Source organism: Caretta caretta, chromosome 2 (assembly GCF_965140235.1).
Source record: "Caretta caretta isolate rCarCar2 chromosome 2, rCarCar1.hap1, whole genome shotgun sequence".
Lineage (NCBI taxonomy): Eukaryota > Metazoa > Chordata > Testudines > Cheloniidae > Caretta > Caretta caretta.
In genome coordinates, this window is record NC_134207.1 from 124859746 (window position 1) to 124882384 (window position 22639).

At 40.4% G+C, this 22639-nt stretch overlaps 1 long non-coding RNA gene across 6 annotated transcripts in view; it reads left to right on the forward strand.

Annotated features, from left to right (window-relative positions):
• The first annotated feature begins 1241 nt into the window (after positions 1-1241).
• The window catches only part of LOC125632045 (uncharacterized), a 209199-nt gene continuing 187801 nt past the window's right edge, over positions 1242-22639 (forward strand). For 5 of the 6 annotated variants that reach the window (XR_012667054.1, XR_012667053.1, XR_012667056.1 and 2 more), the window contains exon 1: positions 1242-1317. This is a non-coding gene — a long non-coding RNA (uncharacterized LOC125632045). Of the gene's footprint in view, positions 1318-16261; positions 16369-17636; positions 17762-22639 lie in introns of all 6 variants that reach the window. The other variant, XR_012667055.1, reaches the window with a different exon arrangement.

A 22639-nucleotide genomic window follows, 5' to 3' on the forward strand; every position in this document is an offset into this window, starting at 1 on the left:
GAAGTCAATGGCAAAACATCTGTTGAAATTCAAGGGAAGATGAGTACCTAGCTCATTTAGCGTCCTTTGAAAATCTCATTCGTAAGTACTCCAGCTGCTATTCTTAGTTCTGTAATGTGCATGGTGCATTAAATCAACTTCATGGGCAAATCTGATTAAGAATGTAGACACTTAATTAGTGAGTGACTGATTCGGATTTTCCATTGCTTAAAAAAAAAAAAAGTGGGGGGGGAAGGGGGACACTTTACCTAAATTTAAGGAACAGTTCCTGAGCTGATGTGAATCAGCATACCTCAATGGAACTATGCTGATTTACACTAGCTGAGGATCTGTCCCATAAAATCTCCAAACCACTACAAACACCAACCAAAAGAAACAGGGGGAGTCATCTCCTGGCAATCAGGGAAGATGATTAAGGCTGATCCTGGATCACTGAATTGAAAGGGGATTTTGTCATCGACTTCAATCAGATTAAGAGCCCTGACTCTTAGCGTGAAACTAAAAGGGTGTCCCAAAAAAGTAATTTCCATGGTATTACTGAACCAGTTCGTATGTTAGGAAAAAGGAGAATTCTGTTGCAGTTGTACATGTTGATATAAATAATTTAACAGAAAGGAGATCAGAGATATTCGAAGGGAAGCTTGCCCAGAAAATGAGAAAAAGGGAATTCTACATTTATATTTTCTAGCATTGTATGGTCTCAGTGGTTGGTAGAAGTTATTATTTCAGAAGCAGGAGTCTGGGGGTGAATATGCATTTATGTATCTATATTTTATTTCAGCAGCACCCACAGGGCCCCATTAGGATTAGGGTCCATTGTAATGGGCATTGTACATACACATACCAAAACACAGTCCCAGTCCTGAACAGCTGTAAGCAATCTAAGACAAGTGAGGTAGGAGAAGAAAGAAAGAGTCAATTTTTATATACAGACATTTTCAATTCTTTAAATTATTGAGACTAGATAAAGTAAGTACTACTATCCCCATTTATGAGAACACTTGGTAATGGTCAGAGGGTAAGGATTGTTTAACAACTGTAATCCATTTGGAAGGGGAGTGTGGTGTAGCAAAGACTGACTGCTAAAACAGACTTTCATTCTATCCTGGATGTTTGAACAAAATTCCCATTGACTTCAATGGATGTTCACATAGCATGAGAAGAGAATAGGGTCCAAAGTTCCTTTGCCTTTATTTAAATTACTAGTTAAGCAATTAAATCCTTAGTTAACATTAACTTTCTAGTATTCCTAGCCAGTGGTTATCAAAAAGAGAGCTCAGAAAGAAAACCTGAAAATCTGCACTTAATGGGTACTAGGTAAGTCAAAGGGGTCACAATTAGAGCTGGGAAAATAACTGATTTTTTGTTTTGGTGGCAATTCTGAAAAAAAAAAAATTGGGAAAAAAATTTGAGTCAAGCTGAACTGAATCTGAAAATGTTTTGGAATTTGTTGAATTGAAGAGTCCATTTTGGGTCAGACAAAACATTTAGTTAAAAGGGTTAGGTAAGAAGAGGTAGTATAAGGTCTTATAACTTTTAGCCCACTGGATTAGGGCACCTACATGGTATGTGGAAGACTCAAGTTCAAAGTCTGGCTCTGGAACAGGAACTTGAGCCCCGGTCTCCCACCCTGAAAGTTAGTAGTGCTCTAACCACCTGGCTATAGGGTATTTTAGAGTGGCATCTTTCCTGCTGAAGTGGTTCCGCTTTGTGTAAGATACTTGAATAATCAATGGGCCAGAGAAAGAGAGAGAGACACTCCTCCTTTGTGAATGGTGCCCAAATCCCCATGAATCTAGCTGCTCCCCCCCACAAATTGGCCAAAACTATTTGGTAAATTTGTGTCAAATTTATGACTAGTTTTACGGCTGTCAAGACTATGTTTTTTCAATGAATAAAGTATTCATCTAAAAACTTTGTAAAAAAAAGTTACAGTGGTGCTCCTGAAAGAAGTATATAGCCCAAAGAATTGGAGCAGGATTGGGGCCTAAAATTGCTGACTGTGAGCTACATTGTTTCAAAGAGAAGGTTTGTATTATTGAAATAACAGAGACATGACTGAATTGGGAAAATGACTGGGGACTTAATACCACAATACTGCATTTAGTGAAGAGTAAGCAGAATCAAACAGGGATGTGATGATATTGGTAGGTGATGTTATTAAGTCTGTGGAGAGAAATTTTAGAAATATATTAGCTGACACAGCCAAGGACAGTAAAAATAGAATAGGTGATTCTTGGATGTTGCTACAGAAATCAGGGCAGAGAAAGGAGATCAGGAAATGCTTTTCTAATTTAGAGAGTCCTGTAGGAAGGCTGGAAAATTGATCATGGGGGATTTTAATTACTTAGATATTGATTAGGATAATAACTGCACAAAATTAACAAGGGGGGCATGCTTTAGAGGTTTTGGGCAAGATTGCATTTTTATGCTGTTTGCTAGCTTGCATTGGCACAAGCTATTTTGGACCTAGTCCTGGGAAACTGAGCCAAGTATGATAATTCAGGCTAAGCATAGAGAGAAGCTAGTATCTAGGGATCACCCTAATACTCGAAAAGAAAGATGTTGGTAAAAGACAGTGAATACTTGAGGAGAAAACACAGGTATTTGAGGGTTAGTAAAGCTGATGTTGAGGAACAATGCCTTGAGGAATTTTGATGAGGATTCTTTCGGAGTATAAAAAAAAAAAAACACACTACTGTAGTACAAGTGAGAGTTACCTAAAACCTGTCAGACAGACTACAATGAAAATGCAGCCTGGTTAAATCTACATAGGTTAAAGGCCAGTGGGGGAAGAGTCAGAACAAAATTGGTACAAAGTATTAAACAGATGCTTTATTAAACTACAGTATAATCAACTGACCAAGGAGGAGGACAAGGTGATATAGAGAAATAAGAGGTAAGTTAAAAGGTAGCTTTACCTTTGTATTCCAAAGAATAAATTTTCAACTATTCTTTTATTTTATTGTGGATTATACCCATAGGGCTCGAGTATGCCCATGTTTTACTCAGCTAAACAAGGACCTTTCCCCTTGCTTATCCTACACAGGATGGAAGTCCAGATCGTGTATGTAGGATAGCTCTTGCTTTATGGACACTCCTTTCCAGTAAAGCAATGGCTAGAGAGAGAGATTACAATGGATTGGGAAGCAAGTAGAGACTTAGCTTTGCCCCCTCTGGACAGACTAGCTAGCCAGGAGCAAGGGGAAGGTAAGCTGCACCTTTTCAAGAGAAGCAGTAACTTACTTCCCTTTAAAAAGAAAAGGAGTACTTGTGGCACCTTAGAGACTAACCAATTTAATTATTATTAATTTAATTATTATTGATTAGTCTCTAAGGTGCCACAAGTACTCCTTTTCTTTTTGCGAATACAGACTAACACGGCTCTTGCTCAAAGGGAAGTAATGACAGGTTTCAGAGTAAGAGGGAAACAGGAGAGAAATACTTGGCTGATCCTGGGGTACAATAATTATGTGCCATCCTTTATTTTGGACGGAGTGTAAAGGCTCTATTGAACCTTTACAATTTTCTTAGGGTTCCAACAGCCAGAGATAAGCATCCTGTTAGATGTGTAAGATAATTAAAAAATAATGATTCACTGAATATATTCACAGTAGATAGAAGGGACAAGAGAGATGTGGTCCAATAAGAACGATAGTGGGGAACAGAAACAGGGATAGGGCAGATTTGTTCAACAATGATTTTGATTCTGCCTTTTTGGAAGGGAATGAATGGATATTAGGAAAAATTTTCACTAGGAGGGTGGTGAAACACTGGAATGCGTTGCCTAGGGAGGTGGTGGAATCTCCTTCCTTAGAAGTTTTTAAGGTCAGGCTTGACAAAGCCCTGGCTGGGATGATTTATTTGGGGATGGGTCCTGCTTTTGAGCAGGGGGTTGGACTAGATGACCTCCTGAGGTCCCTTCCAACCCTGATATTCTATGATTCCATGATTCTATGAGAGCAGGTTTAGTCAACCACCCTGTCCTTCAGTGAAGTAAAGTAATCAGAGGAGTTAGCTCGTTTGTAGATAATGGGAAAGCCTGCCCTCTTTAAGATAAACTACCTGCTACTGCATGCAGCTTCTGGTTTTAAAAGAAAGAAAGAACTTTTGATGTTTTAACAGTTATGACTCCTTCCCTCCCATTATTTTAAAGCTCTTTATACATGGATCAAGTTTCTGAGCAGAGGAGCATGACAACTTAGAACCATAGTTCAGAAACAAGCCCTATGATAAAAAAGTAAACAACTTATCTTGTGGTATAGCTTAATGTTAATTGTGGGGAGAAAAACAAAATGAAAAGGATCCTTAAAGCTTTCAAAATAGTATTCATAAAGATGTACCAAAATCATAATCCTGGATCCTATCAACCTTGAACAAGTTCTAATCTAGATGTAAATATCATTGCTGGCACCTATTGTGAGACCGTGGAGATGTTTGTCTCTGAACTCTTCATCTTAGATGTCAGTTTGTTGATGATAGCAACTCTGCTGCTCTGACAAACAATGAAGAACAATGCAATTAGATTCAAAGAGATTTGAATGTTTGCTGAAGGACCAGTAAATCAAGATTTAGCTTAATCAGGTGTAAAATATAAATGATGGGGGCAACAAACTGCAATAGCAAAATCACTTTATGCAAAATAAAACTATATGCTCTGGAAAGGAATGTTAGAGCCAAATTCTGCTCTGTGATGCATACAGATCATTCTGTGGGATGCAGTTGCAATTTATTGACACCAGTGGAGAAGCAGACAAAATACCTGAGAGCATTATTTGGCCCCTTGGAGTTTGTGATGAAAGATCTTGGAAGCTATCAACCATGGAATAGCTGTAAGTTTTTTGAAAAAAAGATATAAGTGGAGGATTTTAAGAGGAGTATGAGATATTGTTGCTATAGAATATATACAATATTATTGCCTTAGGTATGTGGTAGTATGAAATAATTATGGTGATATTTGATTTTAAGGAACTCGTATCAAGAAAAGCTTAGATTGAGGTTAACCCCTTATTTTCCTTACGCTGAGGTGACTGAATCAAAACTATTCATTCATTCTGCTCACAACAAGGGGCACAAAACTGTGAAGGGAAACGGCATATTCTGAAAATGAGGAAAGGGCAGACTATTTTCTGGATTATAAACACGTGTGAGACCTGTTGTGAACTTCGGGATAGATTGTGCATGTAATATGTATTAGTGCAGAATGCTGCCAGGAGCGACATGGTGTGCTGGGGAAGCACAATCTGCTGTGCCGCTTTAAGAACTGCGGCATACCCCCATTCCATGTGGCCAGCCAGCTCTAATGGCTAGTGCAGAGGGACAGAATCATAGTTCCACCCACCCCCGTTTCCTTCCAATGAGATGCTCCCATGAGAGGGGTGTTACAGAATGCTGGGAATCAATGGCTGAGTCAGCATTCTGATCACATAACCACCAATTAATTCCCCTGGGGGAGGAGCTGACTGCCTAATTAGCAGATTAGAATGGTCTGGGAAAGAGCTAATTAGCCCATTAGCACAGAATGTAGAAGGCGGCACAGGAAGGAAGTGCTAAAGGGAGAGGCAGGCTTGTGAAGCCAGAACTAAGGAGGTATCTCTTCCCTCTCCTCTTCTTTGTTGAAGTCTGAGGAGGAACACATTGTAAATGCTGTGGTGTATGGATCAGTAAAGATGGTGGGAAGAGAAATGTAAATAAACTACATGGTGGCCTTTAACAACTGAAGGTCTCCAAACAGTCTGTGTAGACAGAGCAGAAGACAGGAGCAGGACTTCATCCGGTCACTGAGGTCATTTTGGTAGCGGTACCTGCATTGCAATGGTTACATTTCATGCAAGTGGCACAAGTGAGGTTGGCTCCTTATTCCATTCTAGTTTCTTCTTCATCAGTCATCATCACAAATCACAAAGGGATATGCCCTCCTTGCAAATTAAGCATCAAAACACCACCTGGATCAGTCTCTGGCTAGATGCTTAAGTTCTATATTCCGTTTGTCCCCGTCTCTGGAAATCTTGTCATGCCACCAAAACTTTTCACCCTCACATGATCACCAGCTATGAAGTGGCATTGCTTGATACAGATGTTTTGGAATATGTTGGCCTTCCATTCTAATAATGTATCCATACCAAGAAAGCCACTGAAACCGAACCAGTGCTGATGGACGCAGTTGCTGGGTTCAGCTTTGAATATTCTCATTTCTGAACTTGGTATAACTGTGGTTCTATAGATCTGCAGCTTCGAAGAAAGTTTGATGTGAGGACGTCCCTACAGAGGATGCTGAAAGGCCTGTAACATGACAGCAGTTGCTGCTGTATGAGTGTCCACATCTTTCAAGCTACCTCCAGTACCATCTATGACATTGCCCAAGTATTTGACAGGTGCCACCTGTTCAGTGTCCCACCTGGACAGACTAAGACAGTTGTTTGTAATTATAGCTGTTTGTTTTATCTTGATTAATAATCCCTGGCCATTACCATCAAGCAGCCTGCAGCTCCAGATTACAACCAGACCAATGTGTGCAGCTTCTTTCCTGACCAGATTGGCCATCAGATGTAGCAATTCACCAAACTGAGCCAACAAGACAATGTCAGCAGCGGATTCACTGTGTCAAAGCAGAATGATGTTCAGCTCAATGCCACTGACAGCTGCCTCCTCAAGCTTATCAAACAATGGTGACAGAACACAGCCTTACTGAACTCCTGTGGAGACAGGAAGTCATGTCCTGTATCTGCCACTGACAGGCTAGAGAATCCTGGGAAAGTACTTTCTGGAAGTTTGGGATGGGGCAAAAAGAACAAGAATGGGCAGTGACTGCTGGAATTTGCAGCTCCCAATGACATGGTGGTGATCACTGATTTGCTCTTCTGTCACCCAAAGATTCACAAGCAGACCTTGTATAGCCCAGATGGTTTCACCATGACTGTTATTGATCATGTCCTCATTAACAATGGTTGGTAGTCAGTAGTCTCTGATGTAGGAGTTTGCAAAGGGGCTGAACTTGACAGTGATCATCAGCTTCTGCTGACAAAAATGCACCTCCGACTTAGACAGCCAGTTAATGGGCTGAAATTAGTCCGTTCCAAACAAAAGCTCCTGTTAAAAAATGAGGTATTCAACCGCTTTCTGTTCTGAACTACTTAAGGCCATTAAAGCATTACAGACTGAAGTCTCACTTCCTTGGATGAAGGAATATTGCTGTTTCAAATCATCAGTGCTGACTACTGTCAGCTCAGTGCTGGGTCCTCAGTCCTTCAAACATCAACCATGGATCAGTGAAGAGATGCTTCAGCAGTTGGAGCTAAGTAAAAGGCTATTTTAGTAGTCAAAGATACATTTGTTGAGAGCATAAGCAAAGGCTGAATAGGTTCATCCTTGGAACTTTATCAAGTCATTGTGTAAGAAAGATAAGGAATCCTGGTGATCTTTTAAACTTGGTAGAGATGCACAGAAGCAGCAGGGTTCAAAGCGATAAAACCTTTCTAATAACCAGCAGCCATGTAATTTTTTCCCTATTAAAGGCATCATTTGCCTAATTTCTGTGTCAATAGTCACAGCCTGGCGGTCATTCTAATCCAATAGCAACACTGATGGCAAACAAGGGATTAAAAATATTCCGTATTGAAATTAAAACCATAGGGCCAGGTTACCAGCAAATTCTATAGCTACAGAATCCTTTCTGCCAGCTCTTTTGTGCTTTAATCCAGAGCTCAGGGTTCTCTATAAAACTAAAAAGTACTTCTCTAATCCTTTCCTCACATGCTGTAATGCAAAACTGGATGCTGAATAATCCACCGAGGTTTGCATGTTTGTTAGATCTTTGCTTCAAATTTTACTGGCAGCAGAAAGTGGTGGCAAAACGTCAACAGCAGCTTTGCTAAGACAGCGATTGCTCATTTCTAAAGATGATGAATGTGATCTCTATTAATGCCTGCTTACTATGTTACATGCATTTTTTAAAACTGAAGAAGGGAAAGGGGAAGGAACACTCCCCTTTCACATCACACTCCTCCGGTCCTCCCACCACCACAGAGGCAGACTTTCAAAGCGCAACAACATATATCTCAATCAACATATGATCGAGCCAAGAAACCTGCAGGTTCAGCTTGCAAGTGCATCAAGCCTAAAATGCATCACAGGCCATTAGGGTTTTTGTTCTTGGTTTGCAAAGTGCAAGTGACAGTATATGGCCTTTGAACTTTCATCAGTATTGTGCCATCTGATACCACAAGCACATGCCAAAAGAAACAGGACTCCAAAATAAAACCAAGGGTTCAAAGTTGTGGATGTTTTTCCAATGACTGATAAAGCATATTTCTCAAGCCATCTGAGTGTCTAATCCACAGACACTAATCCCTGGAATTTGATGCTGTCCCTGCTTGCTAATCAGTGTGATACTGGAGGCACACAGTGCTGGAACTTCATTGGGATTGGGAGGAAGGGCACTATTGTTCAGTGCAACATACCATCATTAGAAGTATCAGGGCTTCTGCTTGATTTACTTAGCATCAGCCCTGGTGGGTCTTGGCAGAATTCCAACACTGGAGGTAGATCTTTCTAATTTCTGATTCGTAGCTTTTGTTATTTTCTCTACCATGTTCAGTGAAATATCCAAGTTGACTTAGGGCCATATCCTGCCATCCTTGCTCAATCCTTCACCAGCCTAGACTCCTAATGACATCAATAAAATTTGGTCCTTTAAGGCAGACTTCTTTGAAAAAGAACGCAACCCCCCATACCTCCCAAACAAACTACATGCTGTGAAACACAACAGAGAAACTTAATTAAGGAATCCGTTAAAACCAATATGAGATGTACTACCCCATACTGTGACATGACTTGTCTCTGTCTCCGTAACTTCTAAGGGAAGTCTAATTTTTAACCAGGCTTGAGATGTATCAGGGACAAGGATTTAGTCATGCTTTAGTCACGCTTTGCTTAGTTCTCAGGAATCTCTTGTTTAAATTAATGCAACTGAGTTGAGTTTGTGAAGAAGCAGAACACATACCTGAATGGTACAAAAGGATTCTCAACAGAAACCTGAAACCAGCTTTACATTTTATAGTTTCTGACCTTACAGAAATACTGAGGAATAAGTCATGCCAGCCAAAGTTGATCTCTTTCTTGGATGGAATTACAGAATTAGTGAGTGAAGGGAATGCAGTGGGTGCAAAATATATGATCTTTTGTGAAAGATTTATAAATATCCCACAGCATCTTACTTGAAAAGTAATTCCAGTTGAAGTTAACACCATTGCATCGAGTGAGAAATGGCTGAGTGACCCACAGTTCACAAAGGCCAATGTATAAAAATAAATTACTATATACTGAGTTGGGGAAGTATGTAGAGAGATGCTGTAGGGATTGATGCCAGGTGTGCTGGTATCTAAAATGAGTTAGGATAATCAAGTACATAAGGGTGTAAACACCAAGGAGGGTGAGGAATTATTTAGTATAATAAAGAAGCTGTGACTAGTAGTACTGGAATAAAATTAAACAAAGGAACATTTAGGCTGAATATCAAGAAAAAAATTAAACAGATCTATTAGGCTGTAGAATAGCTTCCAAAGAGACATTGTAGAAATCCATTACCTGGGTTGTTTAAAATTGTGCGTGTGTTTGTGTATTCTAGGTTATATACACAATATGGAACAATCCTGCATAGGCTGAAGGATGGAGTACAAGACATAAGTTTTCTTTTGATCTCTAATTTCCATGATTTTTTTTTAAAAAGAATAGAAAAAAATGCATTGCAACCAAGGTCTCAAACTGCATTGTTATGGGTCTTCTGCTAAAAATACTTAATGCATTTGCTACAGACTAAATTTTACTGTCTGCTTTCACGAATATTTTTATGAAGTGCTGGACTTCATAAGAAAGCCCTAGACATTTGAAGGAGTTACTAGAATATGTATAAATTACATTGAGTTAGCCTGGGACATTTTCAATGAGTTAACCAGCTCATGGGATGTGCAGAGTCACTGTGTGTGCTGAAAATAATCTTACTGTTTGTAGCTTTAAGGGTGTGGGGTTCTGACTGCTTGCCTTAACCAATCTAATGCAAACTCAAATATCTTCCTAATAGGACCAATCCAGCATATTCCCTCTGGGCAGCCCTTGTGAAAGATGGAAAGATTTCTCAGTGGTAATGGCATTGCCTCTCCAGAGTTTTAGATTATCCATGTGTGTCCTCAGATTTCTGCTTCCCAAGAGGGCTGGAAATCCCACGTGAAGCCAAGGTTTTCCTGTGTGATATTTTCCCTTTTTCATGTTCAAGAAAAAGACGAGACGCAAAGAGATAACAAATCAATACACTTAATACTCATAAAAAGAAATTTCTTACATAACACAGAATTAATCCGCTGCTAGATACCTTGTTGTTGGTGTCTTTCCAGCAGTACTCCCCCCCATCTGCTAAATAAGTTTTAAACATAAAAGAAGGTGCAGTCCCCACACCAAAAAGCTTGCAGTGTAAAAGAGCTTACAACACAGGCAATGAGCTGAGTAGCATTGAAAAAGGGATCTGACCTTACATGTGACTAATAAAAAAAATACCTGCAGTTCCCCTAGCTAGAGTAAAGATTCATAAGGGAAATCAGCCCTCATGCTTCAAGGACATAAGTCAGTCATTTACTGCCTGGGGTTTAGAAGACGTGTCCCGCAGTGGGATGTCAGTGCATAATTGTCTGCTACAGGATTTTTTACACCTTCTTCTGAAGCATCGGGCACTGGCTGCTATCTGAGATGAGATTCTTGCCTGTATAGGCCATTGCCCTTCAGGATCAGACCAATCCTATGCGGGCTGTCATTGACATTAAAATGATGCCACTATTTTCATACAGTATCAACTCAAATACAAGTTTTTGTGTAGGAGTTTAGTTCAGACAATTTAACCCATCTCAATTCAAATGATGGGACCTGATCCCAGGCCCACTGAAGTTAGTGGAAAGATTTCCATTAATTTCAATAGGCTTTGGATCAAGCCCCAGTGCAAAAAACTGTCAGTACTGAGCAGGTTGAGCTCACTGTAATCATGGAAGAGAAATTCAGGCCTGGTGACTCTTGAGGAATTCAGAACCAGCTTTAATGGACAGCTTTTAAAACTTATCAGCAAAAATCCTGATTCAATGCTCTCTCACTATGGGCTAGCAGTAGCAATGCAATCCATCCTGAGTAAGGGCAAGTGCTCAGCTGTGGTGTCCCAGTAGACCAGAGAGGAAATTGTGAATTGGAGGCACAGTTCCTTCCTTGGTCTTTCCCTGTTGCTCGTGTGTAGGGAGGTAATCAGTTATTGGTCCAAACCAGTAGCAAATTACCTCCCCATCCATGTTGGCTCCATTCTGCTGTCGGGTACATTAAATGGTGATGCATAGGGTCAAGGCTTTGCCTATTCCTTACTCCTGCACTCCCACTGCCAGTGCACCTGTGCATTCTCATGCAAACTGCTCTTCTCTCTGTGCTGTTCCCATGATGCCAGTAGCACTTTACCTCCCTTGGTCCCTCTATGCAGGGAAATAGAGCAAATGATGGTCTTGCCCTATAATAGAATTCCCCTTTAAAAGGCTAAAGCCATCATCCTCCTGCCTGGTACTGGTTATACACCCAGATAAAGGTCATGGGCCTGATTCTCTACTGCCTTACACTGAAGGGACCCTGAAATACACATCAGTGTAAGTAGGCTTTGAAGGATTAAATGTTTGTCTGTAAACACTGATATCACCACTCACACACAAACTGATGAAAATATATTTCCATTGATCATAATTAAAATTTACAGACAAGTAAAAAAAATGCTGCTTGAGAACTTGATTTAAGGATATTTACTCTGTATGTTTTGAAATGCGATGTTGACAGTGTGTTTTAACACTTTAACATTTTGAATCTCAACATCTATTGTCATTAAATTATTGTCCAACCCCCTCCCCCATTGTCAGATCCTCCCCATGATTTTCTGCAGCTATGAAAATTTAAATAGATACCAATCAAAACAAATGCTTAAAACCCGTAATTTTGCACAACTGTGAAAATTTAAATAGATACAAATTTAAAAAAAAAATCAATACTATCTATCAATTATAAAACTAATTCTTTCAAGCCTAACACACAATGAAATGCAGCAAAACAAACAGAAAACTACTAAGTCAGTACAAGTGGACAATCACTGTTTCATTTTAAAATATACCGACACCTTAGTGACCAGTATTTGCTAACCTGTGGTTGTTGGGGTTTGGTTTTTTTTGTAACAGGCTTTTGAATCCTAGTGGAGGCAATTTCACATTGTGTTCCTGTTTGACATGGATTGGGGCCGATTGTTCTCACTGAAATCCTATGCCTTCCCAGTAAATCCTTCGCTATTGTGATGTGATGCAGTAGAGTTTAGCTTAGAAGGCAAGGACAAAGATATTCTTCTATGCAGTTCTTTGTGAAGAGAACTGCTAGAGCAAAGCCATTTTGACCTTTCTCCCCACTCTTGTACAGATTAGGAGATTGTATTGAGAATGCTGATGGTGGGTTGTTTCATTTGTGGTGGTGCGGGGGAGTTGGGTCTGAAACTAAAGGCTCACTAACATTGCAAGCTGAAGTCCTCTATTTATTCATAAAAGCAGCAAAGAGTCCTGTGGCACCTTATAGACTAACAGATGTATTGGAGCATAAGCTTTTGTGGGTGAATATCCACTTCGTCGGATGCATCCACGAAACCTTATGCTCCAATACGTCTGTTAGTCTATAAGGTGCCACAGGACTCTTTGCTGCTTTTACAGATCCAGACTAAAACCGCTACCCCTCTGATACTATTTATTCATAATAAGTTGCAAATAATGCAGACAGCAGCAACATGTAAACTCTCACCACGGAGCACTACACAGCTATGACAGCAAATGGAAACATTTATTATAGACACAGGAAGAAATTCTCCCCTCACAGACATCCATGCCACTGCATCAGTTTCCACAGTGTAGCTGAGGGTGGAATTTGGCCCCCAGATTTTATGGTAGATAGTAGCTCCACCCATGTTATCTGCTGAAGAGTGATTTTTAACATGACCCTCAATAATTATTTGTTGTTGTTGGGCCTGATTCTTCTCTCATCCCAGTTTTGAATGACGTAACTCCATTGACTTCAAGGTAGTTACTCCTGATTTACATCAGTATGAGTGAGAGTTAGGCATATTTGTATTTATTATAATTTTGATAATTTCATATTGATGCCCATTTGCAAGTATAATACCTTTCTGTTTACCAGGACCAGATGATATTCACCCAAGAGTTCTGAAGGAACTCAAATGTGAAATTGCAGGCCTACTAACTATGGTTTGTAACCTATCATTTAAATCAGCTTCTGTACCAAGTGACTGGAGGATAGTTAATGTGATGCCAATTTTTAAAAAGGGCTCCAGAGGTGACCCCAGCAATTACAGGCCAGTAAGCCTGACTTCAGTGCCGGGCAAACTGGTTGAAACTATAGTAAAGAATAAAATTGTCAGACACATAATTAACATAATTTGTTGGGAAATAGTCATGATTCCTTGTAAAAGGAAATCATGCTTCACCAATCTCCTAGAATTCTCTGAGGGGGTCAACAAGCATGTGGAAAAGGGGATCCAGTGGATATAGGGTATTTAGATTTTCAGAAAGCCTTTGACAAGGTCCTTCACCAAAGGCTCTTAAGCAAAGTAAGCAGTCATGGGATAAAAGGGAAGGTTCTTGCATGGATTGGTAATGGGTTAAAAGATAGAAAACAAATTGTAGCAATAAATGGTCAGTTTTCAGAATGGAGAGAGAAATAGTGGTGTCCCCCAGAGGTCTGTACCGGGGCCAGTCCTATTTAACATATTCATAAAATTATCTGGAAAAAGGGGTCAACAGTGAGTGGCAAAATCTGAAGAGGATACAAAACTACTCAAGATAGTTAAGTCCCAGGCCGATTACAAAGAGCTACAAAAAGATCACACAAAACTGGGTGACTGGGCAACAAAATGGCAGATGAAATTCAATGTTGATAAATGCAAAGTAATGCACATTGGAAAACCTAATCCCAAATATAAAATGACAAGGTATAAATTAGCTGTTACCACTCAAGGAAGAGCTCTTGGAGCCATTGTGGATAGTTCTCTGAAAACTTCCACTCAATGTGCAGTGGCACTCAAAAAAGCAAACAGAATGTTGGGAATCATTAAGAAAGGGATAGATAATGAGACAGAAAATATTGCCTGTATATAAATCCATGGTATGCCCACATCTTGAATACTGCGTGCAGATGTGGTCGCCCCATCTCAAAAAAGATATTGGCATTGGAAAAGGTTCAGAAAAGGGCAACAAATTATTAGGGGTATGGAACAGCTGCTGTATGAGGAGATTAATAAGACTGGGACTTTTCATCTTTGAGAAGAGACAACTCAGGGGAGATATGATTGAGGTCTATAAAATCATGACTGGTGTGGAGAAAGTAAATAAGGAAGTGTTATTTACTCCTTCTCATAACACAAGAACTAGGGGCCACCAAATGAAATTAATAGACAGCAGGTTTAAAAACAAAAAAAAGGAAGTATTTTTTCCACACAATGCACAGTCAACCTGTGGAACTCCTTGCCAGAGATGTTGTGAAGGCCAAGACTAACAGGGTTCAAAAAAGAACTAGAGAAATTCGTGGAGGATAGGTCCGTCACTGGCTCTTAGCTAGGATGGGCAGGATGGTGTCCCTAGCCTCTGTTTGCCAGAAGCTGGGAATGGGTGACAGGGGATGGATCACATGTTGATTACCTGTTCTCTTCATTCCCTCTGGGGCACCTGGCATTAGCCACTGTTGGAAGACAGGATACTGGGCTAGATAGACCTTTGGTCTGACCCAGTAGCATAAGAACATAAAAATGGCCATACTATCTACAAACCTGAGTTTTAACTATTCATTTAGTTGGGGGAAAAAAATATGGGTTCCATTTCTGATCTCACGTACACTGGGGTAAAACAAGAAGTCAATATAGTTACACAGGTATAAACCATTGTAAAACTTTGATCCAGCAAAGAACTTAAGCATGTTCTTAACTTTAAACCAGTTTGAAATCCATTGTACTACTTTTGTGTTCAAATTAACTTTGCACTCAAGTGTTCTGCTGGATCAAGGCCTAAGTGAGGTCAGAAGCAGGCATTTTATAAAAACATTCTTTGAAAGACTAATATTTTATCCCTGACTCATTAACAAATGGTAAAAACCACAGTAATCAGTGAAGTAATCTATTTGAATCCACAATCAGTCCAGCCCTAGATTCTCCTTACTGGGTCAGAGGGATAATGAAGGAAGAAGAAGTCAACGTTAAAATGTAGCATTGAACTCAACATCTTTTTCCAGTTTTCATTCAACTTCTACCATGTTTTTCTGCAAAAAAGTATATATTTAAAAAAAGTCCTTTCCAAGCTTCTTAAATGCTGCTACTCCTTATTCTGTGCTACAAAGAGCAGCAGACATGCCAGCTCTCATTTCAACTTCAAACTGTGTTCCTCTGTTGGTCCAGCCCAGCAAGGGTGCTTTGAACACCGGGAGAGAATAGAGTTCTCTTTCTAGAACCTTGAGAAGGACTTTTGAAAAGATCAGCAATTAGCATTTCCCTTTGACCCAAACTATCTTTTCCTACCTTTTTTGTATAAAATATACCTTTCCCGGTGGTCTGTCAGAAGTACATTTCATTCACACTTCCCTGGATCTTTAGGAGGCCATTCTTTGGATATTTGAACAGCCACCCTGGTAACCATAAAACTACACATACTACTGACTCTGGGTGGGGTCAAGTGAGTTGATTTTGGGTTCCCCTGAGGGGTGTCTTCATCTTGTAGTGAATGAAAAATATTGTGCATGAATGAATGGCAAAGAAGGAAGGAGACATTTCATTTTGATGTTGCTTGGTTGATGTTCCCCTACACTTGATGACCTTAGTTCTTGATGGCTAGTCACTACTTCACCAATGCAAACCCCTAGCAGACAAGGCAAGTTGTGACTTCAAGCACGAGTAAGCTCCCTTTCTACATTTAGGCTTTGCACCAGGACAGTCAGTGGCTGGGTAACAATTGCTGGTGTCCAGGCAAATTCCTAATTTAGACAAAATCTGAGAGATTGTAGGTGATGGAGGGGAGACCAGCAGAAGTGTGCTACAGCCCTGCCTCTGACTGTAATTAACAACATCTTAGTAATGTGTCATTTTCTAAGTCAAATATGAACAAATTTCACTGAGTGCCTTTGCAATTTTCCTTTTCTCTTTCCATGGCATGTTTCTCAGAGAAGCCTTATCACATCTGGTCTGTTTGGCTCAGTGGCACCTACTGAGAGCAGCAACAACATCCTTGTTTTACCTGCATTTGTTGAAAAGTTAAAGTCATGCTACAGGTATTGAATTTCTTCCCAGAGTCACAATGGTTGGGGTTTGAATAGCTGATGGTTTCTCCCATCGCAAATATTTCTTCTTTCATTGCCCTATAACACAGAGTTCCCACTTATATCCATTAACCTCCCCATAGATACCAAAAATGAGAGTGGTTTTGGCCAAGCCTTTAAGCCTCAGCGTGAGTCAATGCTGTTTGTACAGCTCACTCACTACCTCCTACCACAGACATCCTATAAGCAATCCCTAGCAACTGAATGTGAATCATATTCTTCTTAGAGTTCTAGTAGCTGGGAGTCAGGAAAGAGGGGTCTTCTCTCTCTTGTTGCTTCTGTGGAGAAGGACAGACTTCTTTCTGTCTCCACTGAAGTCTATGAAAGACCATAGGAGAGGAGGGAAATTGGGATGGTCCAAAAGGCCCTTGGAAGTGGTTCCCTATGTTGCAAGAAAGATTGTAGGGCTAGGGGCAGACAGAAGATTGCAGAAACGAGAACTGGGGCTTGAGAACTATCCGGGGTAGCCCACAGGTCTGCAAGATTCACTTTGAACTAGATGCTGCAGGGTGATTATTTATAAAATATAGAAAACATGCTCAGGTAATCAAGATAGTCCCGGTTTTGGGAACTTACAATTTAGAAGACAAGACAAAGAAAAAAATGCCCTGTGAGACCCAGTCATCACCATGTGTGGTTTCCTTCTGCTCAGAAGAATCTGACTGACTACTGATTTGGAGAAAATTCCAAAGAAGATAGAACAAAGGTAATTCCTCCAATCCTATGTTCCTGTGTCGTAGACAGAGGAAGAAAAGCCACTGCAGAACAAACTACAAAGAGCTAAAGTCAGCTACACTTACTCATCTTCCACTGAGGTCAACAAGACTATTCATGAAATAAGGAGCCACTCAGTGTGTGCGGGTGTCAGAATCTGGCCCACAGAAGGGAGGCTGAAACAACCTCTATAATGCAAATGGTAAAATGCCTGTAGAAAATAAAGGGAATCAAAAATGATCCCAGCAATTGGTGGCATATAAGGGGGGAAAGTCAAAGAAATAGACAATTGTCAGCTAAATTATACCTCTATTTTCCTTGAAACTGCACCTTTTCATCATGGCTGGTCTTGGGATTTCCCACTCTGTAAACACCATTGTGTTTACAACACACTGTTTCAAGGCAGTAACTTGCACAAATATCCTGCAGTAACAGGAAACACTTCAAGCGTAATGGATGTGTTTATGGAAAATTGGTTCAATAAACCTTTTGTTCCCCTTTCTCAGAAGCCCAGGAAGAACTGAGTGGATTCTTACAGCATCCCTGAAGTAGAGTGGATTTTCAGCTGTTGATAAATACAAGCGGGTTAACAGCTAACATCAAAGGTTTACCAGATTAAAGTCAAAAGAAGGTGAGGTTTTCAAGAGCTTGGATAAACAAAAAGGTTGAGATCCTCACTTGTCTTTAATACAAGCCTCAATAGGCTTAAATGAGCAGAGGAATAAACACATCCTTACTATGTGCTAACCACAACACTACTGGGTTCCTTGCAGTTGCTGAATTAAAGGGTTTCATAAGGAATGAGAGATAAGGCAAATAGATTTGCTTAAAGAATTAAATAATTAAGAAAAGGTGACTGTTATATTTGAGGTGGAGGAAAAACTACCTATAGTCCAAGTGGCATAGTAGATTGAGACATGTTGCTATATAGGGCTGTTATTATTTTGATTCCAAAAGGATACTGGATGCAGAGGGTTGAGCAGAAAAGGGCACAGGCAGGCAAGAGGAAGCTATTAAGCATGTTGTGCTCCTGTAACTGCTTTTTTATCTGCCTGAAAGACTTAGGATGGTTCCTGGAAACCAGAGGATGATGAAATTTTGAAGGTATGGCAGGAAAGATAAAATTTAAATGAGTTATCAGGATACAGATATTTAGCCAAATCTTAACTTGATATTGTTGCTAGACTGACAATAACACACACCTACCACCTGCTTATACCGGATTATATTAGGGATACAAGGTGGGTGAGGTAATATCTTTTATTGGACTAACTTTGGTGAAAGTCAAGATTTCGAGGAACATCGAGCTATTCTTCAGGTCTTCTTCTGAAGAGTTCGATGTAGCTCAAAAGTTTATCTTTTTTCACCAACAGAAGTTGGTCTAATAAAAGATATTACCTCATCCACCTTGTCTCTTAATATCGTGGGACTCACATGGCTGCAACAGCCCTGTGTACCAGATTGTGACACTTTAAATGTGAAAGCAGTGTGTCAAAGGCATTTACAAAGTGAATCATTTCATAAGTTTCATATCGATCTATCATCATGCGGTGTATGAGCTTTGTAGAAGGTGACAAAAATAAGTCATAAAAGTCAGGATGTTTTATATTTTTGTCTCTTTAAAAAAAGATCAGGCACTCCTTGTGAAACTGTAAATAAGAAATTACTTGTGAACAAACAAACAGGATGATGAAAACTATCCGCATTTTAACATGAATTTTTAAATGTATGCCTCAGTCCTATAAAGCACAGATCAAAAAGGAGTGCTTTTGCAATTTGTTACATTGGTGAACATAGAATTTAGTGTCAAGGATGCATGAGTTAATACATAAACAAAAAATGCCCTTGGGTAGTATTAACGAGATGAGTGGATTTTGGGGGGTTTGTTTAGGGTTTGCACTTATACTGATCTAAATTAAAAAAAAAAAATAGTGACAGTGCCAATCTCTGAACTACCACATGCCACTCAGGGTTTGTCTAAACCTGCAGATTGTACGGTTTTAACTACAACGGTGTTATTATAGTGGTAGAATCCCCCTTGCGCACGTGTATGAGGGCAGTAAGGGGAATAAGCTATACCAGTATAAGGCACCTTTGTATCAATATAACTGTGTGCACATTGTTGGATTTTACCATTATAACTATTTTGATTTAAAAAAAAAAACAAAAACCCACACCCCCTAACTAAAGTATTTATCCCAGATTAAAACCTGTGGGGGTAAACCAGGCCTGCTGTCAGTGTCACTCCCCACCGTTACTCATCAGAGGAGATGAGAGGTCAAACTCTGCCTCCAGTTCCATTTGCACAACCCACCAACAAGAAATGGACTTCAGTGGCATGGGTGTATGTGAGGTTATTGGAATTTATCACTGGTTGTATGGGGAAAGATTCTGGACTCTATATGATGGGTAAAAGCCAGCACCAAGCAAAATTCTCTAGTTATGACATTACCAGGACATTCCGGTTAACAGTGGAAGAAACATTTCCCCCCTTCTATAATCTTCAGTCCTTTTCTTTTCATATCTTTCCCCCTTCATCTGTCTTCTTATCTGGAATTTTGTACTGGTGCTCATGGCTATGATAGGATAGATAAATATGATTCAGATTAATTAGATGAACATGGTGATGGCTCTTTTGAATCATACATTTATGATCGACTTTGCTCTGGTCATGAATTATACAATTGTGATTGACAAAGATTAAAATTTACTGGCCTGGCCAAAACAAGTCAATTTGTAGGATGCTCTCCAGTTTGTACGATATACATAGCACCATCTTAAAGATATTTGCTCCCACTTTTTTTACTGACTCCTTTGAATAAGCATTGTGCCTATAAAGATTCTACACATGGCTATTTTCTCCTGATAATTACCCTGTTTGGTTATAAATCTGGAGTGAGGAGGAGTGGCCTCCCTCCAAGTCTGGCCCGGAGGAACCACTCCCCACCCTCAGGTAGATGGAGGCAGGCCAGTGCTGGAAGCAGAGGGGTGGGACAGGAAGTATAATAGGCGGGGCCTCCTGCTCCATTGGGCGAATGCAAGGGAAGGAGGAAGATGCCCTGGCCTTGCTGCCAGACTGGGGACCGAGTGATACAGTGCTAGATCTACAACAGAGACCGACATCAGGGAAGAGCTGCTGTGACTGCCATCCACCAAATACCCAGAGGAGCTTCTGGGACTGCTGTTGGCCGAGTACCCCAAGGAGACAGAGGCCCCATGAACCATGGAGCTCTATGACCAGACTGGGGTAGGAAGTGGCACAGGGAAACCAGACATTAGTCTGGTTGCATAACTGGGAGTTGAGTCAGTATGTTGTGGTGGGATCTCCACGGACCCAGCGATAGGATCACTCACCGCTGTTAGGGCCCTGGGCTGGGACACAGTGGAGTAGGGTGGGCCTGGGTCCCCCTGGTTTCTGCTGCTGACCCCACCCCTGAGGGGAAGCCTACCCACCTGAGCCCGAAGGCCTGTGTTTGTTTACGGTCTGCCCAAGCCAGGAAGCTGGGCTAAAGACTGCTCTGCCCTGCCCAGAGGGCTAGAATTGGATTGTGTCCCCAAGCAAGGGAGCTTGTGTGACAGATTGCTGGTTACCCACCCCTCCCCCAGGGGGCCAGGGCCCCAGATCATTAACTGATATTATACCTTGATAATCCCCTGCCAATTGACTATTGATAGCTAGGTGGCATAGTGAGGCCTAGTGGCCTCCCTCTGAGGCTGGCCAGGAGGAACCACTTGAAGCCACTACAGAAGCATGAAACATATTTTGAGTCTAATGAAAAATGCATTGGGAGTGAAGGAGTACTGGATATTCAGGGTGAAATCCTGGCCCTGTTTAATGGAAATTTTACCATTATCAATAGAGCCAGAATTTCACCCTAAATTCAAGGGCATATTGTTTTAATGGGGAATTCTGCTTAAAAATAAACAATGGTACGATGTCACTCAAACTCAAAGCTCCATAATTATCCCCCATTGGTGGAATCAACAACATTAATAACTGGCTCTTATGTAGCCCTTTTCATTGGTAGGCCTCAAAGCACTTTACAAAGGAGATTAGTATTATTACCCCATTTTAAAGATAGAGAAATTGAGGCATGGGGCATTGAAGTGATTTGCCCAGGTCAACCAGGAGGTCACTAGCAGAGCCAGGAGTAGAACCCAGGTGTCCTGAACAACCAGTCTGGTGATCTATCCACTAGGAAATATGAAGCAAAAAATGTACATAATGTAACTTATATAGCACACAGTTGGAAAAGTAATTTCCTTTTTCCTACGCCACCAATAAATAGTAAGTTATGTAGCATTTGAGTATTAAATTGTGTTTTCCCTTGCTGTTTGTTCCCATAAACCAATCCCTATTTTTGATTTGTACTGTCTTCTGCAGGTGGTATCACAGTGTGTTCTTTTAGAAGTGACTCACTATGAGGTATGCTAAGTAGAAGGTTTTACTTGATCTTTTGAAGCAAGTTTTATAGTAAATCATTTAATTCCCTAGCCTCAGATATACAGAGTCTCCTGGGAATATAGGGTCTGTAGTTAATGGCCATCATTAAATGCACAGCCCATTCCTGTAAAGGAATTCTCCATTACTATACTTGGTCTCACCCTGCAGGAAAGAGTAGTGCACAAGGGACATATAGGAATGACCTCTATACATTTCAGTAATGACTACTGATTATTGCTACGTAGGTTATATTCTCTCCTTGATCTTTGTGCTGATCTTGCATTGGAGTGAATTTAAAATATAAACCATTGTTTGCCCCTAATATCCTAATTGCCCTGGTCCCCAATGCACAATCTGTCTTAGAAGGTTGTTCTGCACTCCTGTGCCATTATTTCATTGTTGCCATGGGAAAGCAGCGAAATGTTGGCTATTAATTTGATGCTGAATAAGGCATATTCTTATCTCAAGCCTTGGGGATTTACCCACCTCACTCCCATTAACGTTACAGTATTGACTCTTGTTTCCCACACTGAAAGCTTTTCAATTTCTAGCTGTCTTTGAAGCAGGTGTAGAGAGATCCTAGGTCATTGTCATGCCAGCCAAAAGTAAAACATTTTTTTTAACTTAATGATGAGAAATAATTCCAAGATCTGCCCACTTGGAAGGGGAGTGAAAAAGTCTCTCTTTTTCCACAGTCATTAGGCGCCATTCAGATTACTAATGAGAAACTAAAATGATGAAAAAAAGCAGGTAAATCAAACAGTAATTTGGTTTGTGTATCAAGCATCTACCTCAGCATTTCAATTTCAGAACAAATAAAATGAGTTAAAAACACCACTAGCTTTTAAGCTTCACTCAGATCTTGCTCAGACAAACTCACATTGAAATCAATACAAAACAAATTAGCAAATTTGAGGCTAAGTTCACCCCCCCCCAAACAATTGGGAAGAGGATTCTCACACCTGGATCTCCCCATTTCTGTGGGGAAGGAGAGCTCACTTGCCTAGGCAGAACGGTCTTCCACCCATCCCCTGCCTACTGTGACAAAGTTCCTCCTCTGCCTCG